Here is an 11,440-nt window from a genome sequence, read left to right as displayed (position 1 = left end):
TTTTTTATTATCAGTTTTACTATTTATAAAACAATAAATTAGGGTAGTGGTGTGCATAAGCCTTTACTTCATGATATAATTTGGATTGTTATATAAAACTATGTCATTTAACAAACTAAGCACTCATGTTTTATGCACTAGTCTTATTATAATCCACTGACTACTTTAGTGGGCTGTTATAACCCATAATATTACACTGGAATATATTAAGGCCCCAATAGCTTGCTACTGATTGCATAATCATTTCTATGTATTTCCTAATCTTTTATTTGTTGTTTATACTTGTTTATTCCCAATAATTATAACAACAATTTATTTTAAAAGATTCATAAAAAATGTTTGAACATAACCGGAAATAAAACAGGCTAAACCTAAATTTAGAGATTGTTATTCCATTTTATCTTTATATATGGCCCAAATTCTTGGAGGGGGAAAGTACTAATAAACAAGAAAACAACAAAATTGGTAGCCAAATAAAAATTTGCAATTATATGTACTACTAGAAGGAAACTATACCTCAAACGATTTGCTAAATTCTTTATAATTTTCATAAGCATCTGAGAACTGAAAATTTACAGTCCAAAATATCCAACAAATAAAAAAGGATTCATGTCAGTAAATTAAGTTAAATATTAAGCATACATTTCAAATTGGTTATTCAATTTTTATGATTGCTACATAGTTTTGAATAGGACAATCAAGTTAAATTTTCCTAATAAACTAAAACTTTAACTTAGCAATATGTTTCAATTAAATTTAAATATTCAATGGAGTATAAAATAAAATAGAGAAATTAAATTAGTTTGCTTTCACTCAGATTACCCAAAATGGTAATAAAAGGTAGTCTATCAAAATATGACAAATTGGGAGGAAAATCTGGTAACTAAATCAGCCTCCTGCATTTCAAGTATCCGTGCAAAGAGGACCAGATGGTGAATTGAAAATCTGCCTGAGTATTGACTTTTAATGAAAACACTTACATGCTTTTCATGGCCACAATTAGTATAGCTTCTCTACTCTCCTCCCTTGATGCTAGGACCTTGTTAGACTGACCTTTGATGTCAATAAAATCAACTTGAAGTTCACATGCAAACATATTAATAACAAGCAGCCTCCCAAGTTAGTTAGGAAGGTTAATCAAGGTAAAACCCTTGGTAGAGACAGGATATTTATTCCTAAATTGAAAACTCCTCTTGATATTAAAGTTTGGAGGGGAAAATATTTGCTAACCCTATAAAATTGAATTACCATGAAGCAAGGGAAGTGGTTCTGCATATTTCATACATGAAAAGGAAATATTTGGTACCCATTCAATTTTTCACTCATAAGCCCTGTCTCAGAGACTACACATATATGAATGGATAAAAAATACTAAATTACTGCATTTCAATAACTTGCGCCACTTTCATCCTGGAGTCCTCATTTTATTTATTTTCACTGCTTAGAAAAAATTAAAAGGAAATAAAGGACGTAGAAGAGCAGTACTCAAAATTTATACTTCATAAAACATCATTTGAACAGCTGGTATTCAGGACTATTGGTGCAAGATAGACATCTTCTGTACAGATATTTTGGTTGAATCAATATATATTTTCTTAAAGTTGGAAGTCTGAATACAATGATTGCAGTTTTCAGATTTTTATCAGAATTAATTTTCAAACAAAATTAGAAATAACGAAAAATTCAGCAGCAGTTTATTGTCTTAGAGAGAATAAAAAGAAAGCTTTATTTAATGTGGGATAAAATATTTTGGTGATAATGACAGAGAAACCAATTAATTTTTTTCCTAAAACAATGAGAATAGAAAATAGTTTTATGTCAAATAGTTTATGTCAAATAGCTTAAAAAGAGGTGTTGTTTATAGAGATACACAGATAAAAATAAAGGGAGTTAAATATTCTAGCTTAAGAAAGTATGAAGGAAGACTATACTTTCAGGAATCATTTTTATAGTATGTGACTAGAGAAGTTTCTCTGATCATATAGAGCATGAGGAGGAGCCAGAGCATCCTCTCCTGAATGTGAAGCCGTCTCCAGGTGTGGCTTCTGCTACTGCTTTGGCCATTGATGTTCTTTCTCTCTTTTCTCTGGAAAGGGTAGAAAGAGAGGATGCAGTCTGAGTGGGAGAGAAAGAAAGAAAAAGAAAAGAAAGAAAGAAAGAAAGAAAGAAAGAAAGAAAGAAAGAAAGAAAGAAAGAAAGAAAGAAAGAAAAGAAAGAAAGAAAGAAAGAAAGAAAGAAAGAAAGAAAGAAAGAAAGAAAGAAAGAAAGAAAGAAAGAAAGAAAGAAAGAAAGAAAGAAAGAAAGAAAGAAAGAAAGAAAGAAAGAAAGAAAGAAAGAAAGAAAGAAAGAAAGAAAGAAAGAAAGAAAGAAAGAAAGAAAGAAAGAAAGAAAGAAAGAAAGAAAGAAAGAAAGAAAGAAAGAAAGAAAATAAAGTATGAAGGGAAATTTTCTATTGATTTTTTTTAAAAAAATTGAATTTGGGGATTAAGTGATAGTAAAGCAGACATGATGCTTGCCTCGCATGTGCTAACCTGGGTATTATCCCTTGTACCCTATAAGTTATCATGAGCCCAACCAGTATTGAATCCTGAGCACAGAATTAGAAGCTCTGAGTACCATTTGGTGCTCACCTCACAATTTTTATTTTCAAAAAGTGGGGTATTCATTTTAAATAGAGAATATAGAGGGGGGAGAAGTGGCAAATAGTCATAGATAATTTAAGAGATATAAACATGGATTCTGCTGTCAACAACACTGGTTGAAATGCCATCCTTGTATCCTACTACTTGCATGAGGCTAAGGCAAATTACTATCAAGTAATTAAAAAGAAATTAAGGACATAGAAGAGCAGTACTCAGAATTTATACCTCTCTGTATACTTTCTCAGTTTGGTCATCAACAAAGTGGGAATAATAGTATTAACCTGAAAGTGTTGATATGAAGAACTGGTTAGTTCATATAAGGAACTTAAAACAATGGCTGAAAAAACACAAGAACTTAATGAAAATGAATAATTGTCATTATCATTATGGTTGGTTCACAAGGTATGTTTTTTGGATAAATACAAGAATTTACAAATGTATAAATTACCAATAGGAGAGAGGCAATATTAAACAATAATCAGCAAAGTAGAAGTAGTGAGAAACATATTTAGAAGGCTGTTTGCTCAAGCCTAAATGGTTTTGCTGCAAGTTCTCCCTTTACTCTTTAGATTCTGTAAGGATAAAAAAAAAAAAGCTTAGGGTCAACTATGGGATGGTTCCAAGTAAAATCTCTGGGCATGGACAGAACTTTGTTTTCATTTTAATTTCCACACTTACTACTCCTTGATCTTGGAAATTTATTTAGACCCCCAGTTCCCTTGATCATAAAACCAGAAAAATCACAGTCTAATACAAAATGTTACTTCAATTATTAAAAAGATAATAAAATTCACAAGTTTTTTTCATATGAAACAGTATTTAGTAAATAATGACTTTATTATTATCTTTATCATCATTTCTTTTCTTCCTGAGAGAAGTATTTATACTATAAACAATTGCTTATTTGGATGTGTGGAGGGCTGCAGGTGGGTGGGTTTTAGGGGGATATTGGCCTACAGGCAGAAAACTGAATTTGAGCAGACTTGAAATAATTAAGTCAAGGCAATGATGTAATTAAAGGAAAGGAAAAAATAAAAATAGTAGAAGATACATTATCAAATAAATTATTCCTCTGAGGTTGTCTCAGTAACTAAGAGGAGTTAAGAGCAACAATCTATAGATTCCAATTATTAACAAAATGAGACACAATTGTCTTTAATTACTAGTCAACAATGATTTCAAATACCTAGAAGGGAGAAGTAATTACTTATTAGGATTTTTCCTATATATGACCTCAATTGATTTTTCTAGCATACATATGATGTGGGTTTTATTTTGTTTCCTAATTTTGTAGTTCAGGAGAAAGTGTTCTCAGAAAGGATGAAAACACTCCCAAGATACCATTTCCAGCAAGTGATAATATCAAAATTTTCATCCTAGTTTCTGATTTGAAATTCCATGGTCTTTTCATGATATTATTGTCTGTCTGGAAATTAGGTTGCCTTTGAGGCCTTATTCTGTATAAATCATTTATGATGAGACAGTTGATAGGTTTTCTAATATCAAAAATTGAATTTAACCAATTGCCTTTTCAGTTATCCCTGACTCAGAACCAATGTAAATCTCCTGAGGTCAGTCTGAATTGACTCATGGAAAAAACTGAACCCAGGAATTGTATTCGGTCCACAGTCATCATTTTGAAAGTATATTGGGGGTGAGTTTTTTGGCTCTTTCTTTCAAACTTGGTTTGAAAAATGTTACTTGACTTTGATCGAGTCCTTAATCAAATGAGGAACCAACATGATGTGGACTATCAGGCACATTCTCACACATAGTCCCCAGTCAAATCAACCACAACAATCCCAAGAGATAAATTTTGCTCAAACTTCAAGCCATTTCCCAGACTGATTAAAAAAAACCTCTTGATAAAGCCTAACCATCTGTTTCTGAACAAGTATTCCAGATGATTCTGTAGGGCACTAAGTTGGGGGAAACTCTAACATAGAGAAATATTTTACAAACGCACTAATTTCATGACATAAACTATACCATAATCATCTTGCATTCATATTTTCCAGAACATTTATTATGTCAAATAAATGTTCAGTTAAGAAATGAATGTCAGACACAGTGGGTACTTATCAATAGTGACATTATCTGTATCTTTAAAAAGCAAGACACATATATAGTTTTCATATTTTAAGTCATTAAATTGATTTTACACATCTTGAAAGAATTTTTAAAATATGCTATGCTGATTAAGTGTAATGCTTTAATAAATCAGTAACTGGTATGTTCATATCTATAAGTTGTCAAAAAGGAAAAAATATCACCTGAAAGACTTACTATAGAAAGTATAAAATTATAAAATAGTGATTATTAAGGCATGAACTAACAAGAAATATATGTAATTAAAATAATTCCTCAATAAGCATTTTAAATTGTATCAGTATTTTTGGTTGTATTCTGTTAGTGTTTTATGGTAGCTTAATACAGTTCTAGGACATTGTGAGAGTAAATATGTTTGTGAAAGCATATTATTTAAACAAATTAAGTCACAAGTTTCTGAAGACTTCTCATCCAATGAAACCCATTCTTTAGTAGTTCTCATCCTCCCACAGATGTTTGCTCTGCTATTGTGTGAAAAATCAAACACACAGAAGACAGTGACTGGTTGTAAAACAAGGTCATATGTTTTCACAAAATCTCCCTTGCTTTTTGATACATGCCAGAATAAATTAACTCATCTATATACAATACGACTTTCTTGAAACCTTCCATTATGTAAGGAAGCTAAACTAGTCACATGGTGTTTTAATACAGAGAGATTTATGGGGCCCAGACAGATTCAAGGTGTTTCAGCTTGCATGGCTGAGGCACTGAATTTAGCACTCAGTTTTTTGTTTCGTTTGGGGGACATACCTGTTGATTTTCAGTGGTTACTCTTGGTTTGCACTCAGAAATTATTCCTGGCAGTCCTAGGGGACCATATGAGATTATAGGAAAAAATACAAGTTGGTCCCATGCAAAATAAATATTCTTTCCACTGTATTATCACTCCATTTCTGAATAACTTATCTGATATGTACAGCTCATCTGAGCTTTTGAATAACTGGACCGCCATCATAAATGACAGCAACTTCGTGATTGATGCAGCTATAGCACTAGTGACCGGAATGTTCTTATACATTATTTATTAAAGGTTATTAATTAAATATTTTATGCTTGAGATGGCCCTCTATATATCAATAAGTAAGAGAATAATTGATTTTCAGTCATTATGTTAAAAGTTACTTGAGAAATATCATATGCCTCCATAAATATTTGTTTGATCCTGCTATATTTTATTATTCCATACGAACATATTTACAACTGAAATGTGCCAGAAATAACCCAAATTCTGTACCTTTTCTTCCATGCAATTGGATCAACAAAAAACTGGAGAGGGAATTAAATTTAATATCAGAGATTTTGTGAAGCTTTATATATACAATATCACTCATCAAATTACTGTCTAAGAAGCTCTGAGCCAAACAAAAGGGGGAAAAGAAGACTAGCATAGTGGGTATAGAGCTAAGAAAATAGATGAATATCACTGAAAGACTATTCTAAACAATATGTTTAAGGAGGATATTATGCTTAATAGGATGTAGGCACATTTATGTTTTTATTCCTTTCATACTTTTTGTACATTGATAAATCAAAGGTAAAGAGAAGCTAATTCTCTTTATCAGTTGCTACTAAATTTTTTAAATATATTTTTATTTAAACACCTTGATTACATACATGATTGTGTTGTTTGGGTTTCAGTCATGTAAAGAACATCACCCATCACTAGTGCAACATTCCCATCACCAATGTCCCAAGTCTCCCTAAATTTAAAGATCCTCAGCTATGTTTGAATTAAGTTCAAAAAATAGGTAGGGAGTAATTGTTTAAAGGAAAGTAAATAATGTAAGTATTGTTTAGCACATTAGAGTATAAATCACAGCAAAGAACAAAGAGATCATTAGATTATTTTCAGCAATATGCATTAATAGATTTATTAACTTTGTGTAGACTAGATTATTATTAAGGAATTAATTTCATATCATAATTTTATAGTTTAGTTTACTCATCAAATAACTGGTTTTAACTAACATATAATTTAATAATTAGAATCAAGGATTAAAGTATTTTTGATTAATAGAAGATTTTTCATTAATGAAGACATTCATACAAATGTAAGGAAATAAAATCTAAAAATTGAGAGCATTTTGGGATGTGGACAAAATAACCTAAGTACCCCCTCAATCTATATAAACATAAAATGCATCTACAAACATGTTTTTAATCATGGTGCTTAAATAAAGATATTTAAAAAACTAATCTTGGATTGTGGTCAGTGAAATGAGATTAAGTGATGGATAATGCATTATTTTAAAATATTATTTTTAATTAATATCTTTATTAAAACTCTTTGATTACAAATATGATTGTAGTTGAGTTTCAGTCATGCTAAGAACATCCACCTTCACCAGTGCGACTTTCCCATCACCAATGTCCCAAATTTCCCTCCTGCCTACCCCACCCCCGCCTGTACTCTAGACAGGTTTTCTACTTCCCTCATTCATACACATTGTTATGGTAGTTCTCAATATAGTTATTTCTCTAACTGCACTCATCATTCTTTGTGGTGAGCTTCATGTCATGAGCTGTACCTTCCAGCCCTCCTGTATTTTGTCTCTGAGAATTATTGCAAAAATATCTTTCATTTTTCTTAAAACCCATAGATGAGTGAGACTATTGTGCGTCTATCTCCCTCTGACTTATTTCACTCAGCATAATAGATTTCATGTACATCCATGTATAGGAAAAGTTCATGACTTCATCTCTCCTGAAGGCTGCATAATCTTCCATTGTGTATATGTATCACGTTTCCGTAGCCATTCATCAGTTGAAGGGCATCTTGATTGTTTTCAGAGTCTGGCTATTTTAAATAGTGCTGCAATTAATATAGGTGTGAGAAAGGGATTCTTGTATTTATGTGTTCCTAAGGTATATCCCTAGGAGTAGTAAAGCTGGATCGGATGGTATAGGAGCTCAATTTCCAGTTTTTGGAGGAATCTCCATATCGCTTTCCATAAAGGTTGAACTAGATGGCATTCCCACCAGCAGTGAATAAGAGATCCTTTCCTCCACATCCCAGCTAGTACTGCTTGTTCTCATTCTTTGTGATGTGCACCAATATCTGTAGCGTGAGATGGCACCTCATAGTTGTTTTGATTTGCATCTTCCTGATGATTAGTGATGTGGAACATTTTTTCTTGTGCCTTTTGGCCATTTGTATTTCTTCTTTGAGAAACAGTCTGTTCATTTTTTCTCCCCATTTTTTGATAGGATCAGATGTTTTTTTTCTTGTAAAGTTCCATCAGTGCCTTGTATTATTTTTAAAATATTCTTAACGAATTTTTAATCTTAGGTTCTGAACAAAAGTTCTGTCTAGGAACAGATGACTAGATGTTTACATATCTATATCTATCTTTATATATATATATATATAGGCAATGGAATTCTAATTAACTATATGATATCAAATCATTTGACTTACTGTTATAAGGTTGGAACTAGAGAATATATTGCTGAGTGAACTGAGTCAGAAGGAAAAGGACTGATACATGTTGATATATATCATATACGGAATATAAATACATTTAGTAAGGTAATAACAATTGACCAAAGGCAACAGACCCTGAGAACTTATTCACAGAACTGAATTTAACAAGATAGGAAACTGGGATGAGCGATGGAGACAGCCTGGTGAAAAACTTAATATAATAATATTATGTGCGTGAATATATTTCATTAAAAATATACATAACAGGTGCCTAAATAATTTTAAGTTTAATTTTTAAAGAAAAAATATAAAGCTACATAATGAAAGTAAAAATATCAAGAATCTATTTTTATTTTTATTCTGGTAGGTTTTATATTATTTGGGGTCAGAGCGTTTGGCTTAGCTTTACTCCTGCACCCCTCGGATTACTCTTGACTAAAGGATCATATGAGGTGCTGAGGATAAAACTCTGGTCAACACGGGCAAGAAATGCACCCATCTTGCCCACTGAAACATGCTGGAATGAATTAGTTTGTCAACATATAATCCAACTTTTTTTAAGCTTCCACTTTGCAAGGAATCTAAACTAACCACACGGTGAAGTAATGTAGAGGGATTTGTGGTGTCTAAAGTATTTCAGCTTGCATGACTAAAGCACTATCCAATTGAATTAAGGACCACTGAGGTGGTCGTGAAGAGGTTGGGCCAAATCCAGTGATGTTCAGGCTTACCTCTGGCTCAGCACTCAAATTACTCCAAGTAAATGCTCTAGAGATCAAATAGGATGCTGGGCCCTGTGCAAAGCAAATATGCAAAGTGCTCTACCAGCTGAAAATGTTGAAATAAATTAGCTCATCTTTATATTGTACAATTTTCTCTCAAGTTCCAAGAATCTTATTTTTTAAATAATCATTAAATGTAAAGTCTATATGTTTTTAATGCATTTGAGTACTTTTGTCGTTTTTTGAATCATGTTATCTAAAAAGTTTTCTGAAAGCTCCGCTAGTTATTTTTTTTCACATAGAAAGCTTTTTACTGAGTTCCCATATTAAACATAAACAAGAAACTGCCATATGCTACTGGAGCTCAAATTACCTGAGGGAAATAATAACAGAGTGACAATTTATAAAATGTTGGCTAAAGTGATATATATATATGCAAGAAATCTATTATGGAAACACTTAATAGGAACATCTAATATGACTTCTTTGGGAATCCAGGAAGATCATTTTAAGCTAAAACCTCCATTTCTCTACAGTCTTACTGGTGTATTAGATGGTAAGAGTGTGCCCTGTGTGGGAGAAACCATGCCATACATTCAATACATTTAACAGTCCCTGGCAAACTACCAAGAAATGGCAGTAGAAATCCCCAGGCCTGTGATAATCAAAAACATTCTCAAATATTTCCAAATGTTCCCTGAGAGAGGGGTTATACCACTGGATTAAAGGATTCCAAAATCTTCTGTTTGCTGCAATGGTTTCGACAAGTCCAGAGAATGAATCAGTGCCTACCTGGGAATAACATGAGGGAACATGAAATGAATGGATTCGGGAGTCTTTATGTTGTTTCCTTGCTGCGTAGAATTGAATTGAGCTGCATTTTAAATACTAATTCTTTCATGCTACTTTGTCTTGCTTGAAGACATGGATCAAATAGATATAAACAGAAAAATGTGAAGTAGCCTTTGAAATCAAAGAGGAAACATTTAGCTCAGTGAAGTGAAATAGAAAAACAGGAAATAGGAAAATATATGATGTACTTAGTTTGTTTTATTATTGGGTAATGTAAAGCAAAATTTCCAATGGTTGTCAAATTTGAGGATCTCTTTTATTATAGATTAGAAAAGTCAAATGAAGGAAAGCATAGAGGATGGAGCAGACTTACTAGCTTCATTTAAGGTCCTTAGCTAATAAATTTGATTTCAAACCATTGAATAAACTAATATAGTAAAAACCCCCACCAATTTTTTAAACTATTATATCTTAAGCTAAAATGTGCACGTTACTGTTGGTTGTAATTTTCTTTGTATATAACATGCACATCTCTAGTTATTCACAAATAGAGAAGCAATTAATGTTTATTACCAGCATGAAACTATTTGTAAGTTATATAGCTATTCCCTTATGCTGACCTGCTTAAAAAGATTTAAATTATGTCTCACTTAAATGTTCTAAGTCAATGAAAGTTATAGGTTGGCAGCACTGCACTACAGATTTCAAGTTATGCATGCATCAAATTGCCATGAAATATCAATAAAGCCTCTTGTGCATATATATTATATCTAAAATGTAATAGTTTTACCCCCAACATTGAAGTCACATTTTCTTTCACAGGAAGTCTCATTAAACAACCATAAGCTACTTCTTTATTCTTCCTATCTCAATGGGATCACAAACTAACCAGTTCACAATCATGTATATACATGATTGTATATACACAATCATTTATACAGAATTATAAACACATGTACAGAATCTTCAGTATGTAGGAGAATTATGTGGCATTATCTAAAAAACATTTTCTCTTCCTCTTTTATATTTATTTGTTGTTTGTTACTTTCATTATTTTCATAAATTGCTTAGAGTTTCCTTTTACAACTAGAGGTTTATTTGTAATGAAAATACATGAACATGCACACACATTTTGTTGCACAAATTATATGAAAAACTAAGACTTCTAATCAGGGCATAAATTATTAAACAAGATCTTAGAAATGCTTCCTCATTAAATGTTAATCTTGTTGATTTAAATATACACATTTAATCACCATAATAATGATGTGTATGTACTTAAAGAAAATTGTACAATAAGCACAAAAATGAAAGCCTAGCTTCTGGTTATATTTTTGAGCAATTATAGGAAAAATGCTCAAGGAAAATTATAGGAAAAATTAAACTGTATATACAAATTAATACAAAAACTAATGTAAACCTAGAAAACAAAGAACACATTTATTATATACCCAAATAAATTTAGAACTATTACAATATTATAGCTACCAATTTTAGTAATATAATTTGTAAAGTATTATAAATAATACAGTCAATATTTGTTCTAATTTAGTTATGATGATTATGAAACAATGTTCACTAACTTATTTCAAATTGATAGTCCTCAAAAATAATGTTCCTGTAATCACTTTACGTGTCCATATATTTGTTAATATTTTCCTATCATTCCTATGATATAATTTTGCCCGATTAGAAATATACACAAACAGAAGTACAAGTTTGTATATGAAATACATAATGTGTATGGA

General features: G+C 31.4%; 1 pseudogene; it reads left to right on the top strand.

The window, feature by feature from the left end:
• The first annotated feature begins 1,921 nt into the window (after positions 1-1,921).
• Positions 1,922-2,122, top strand: LOC126010381 (uncharacterized; annotated as a pseudogene).
• The last annotated feature ends 9,318 nt before the right edge of the window (positions 2,123-11,440 follow it).

This window comes from Suncus etruscus, chromosome 5 (assembly GCF_024139225.1).
Source record: "Suncus etruscus isolate mSunEtr1 chromosome 5, mSunEtr1.pri.cur, whole genome shotgun sequence".
Lineage (NCBI taxonomy): Eukaryota > Metazoa > Chordata > Mammalia > Eulipotyphla > Soricidae > Suncus > Suncus etruscus.
Note: the sequence above shows the minus strand (reverse complement) of the source record. Positions and strands in the feature narration are given on the sequence as shown.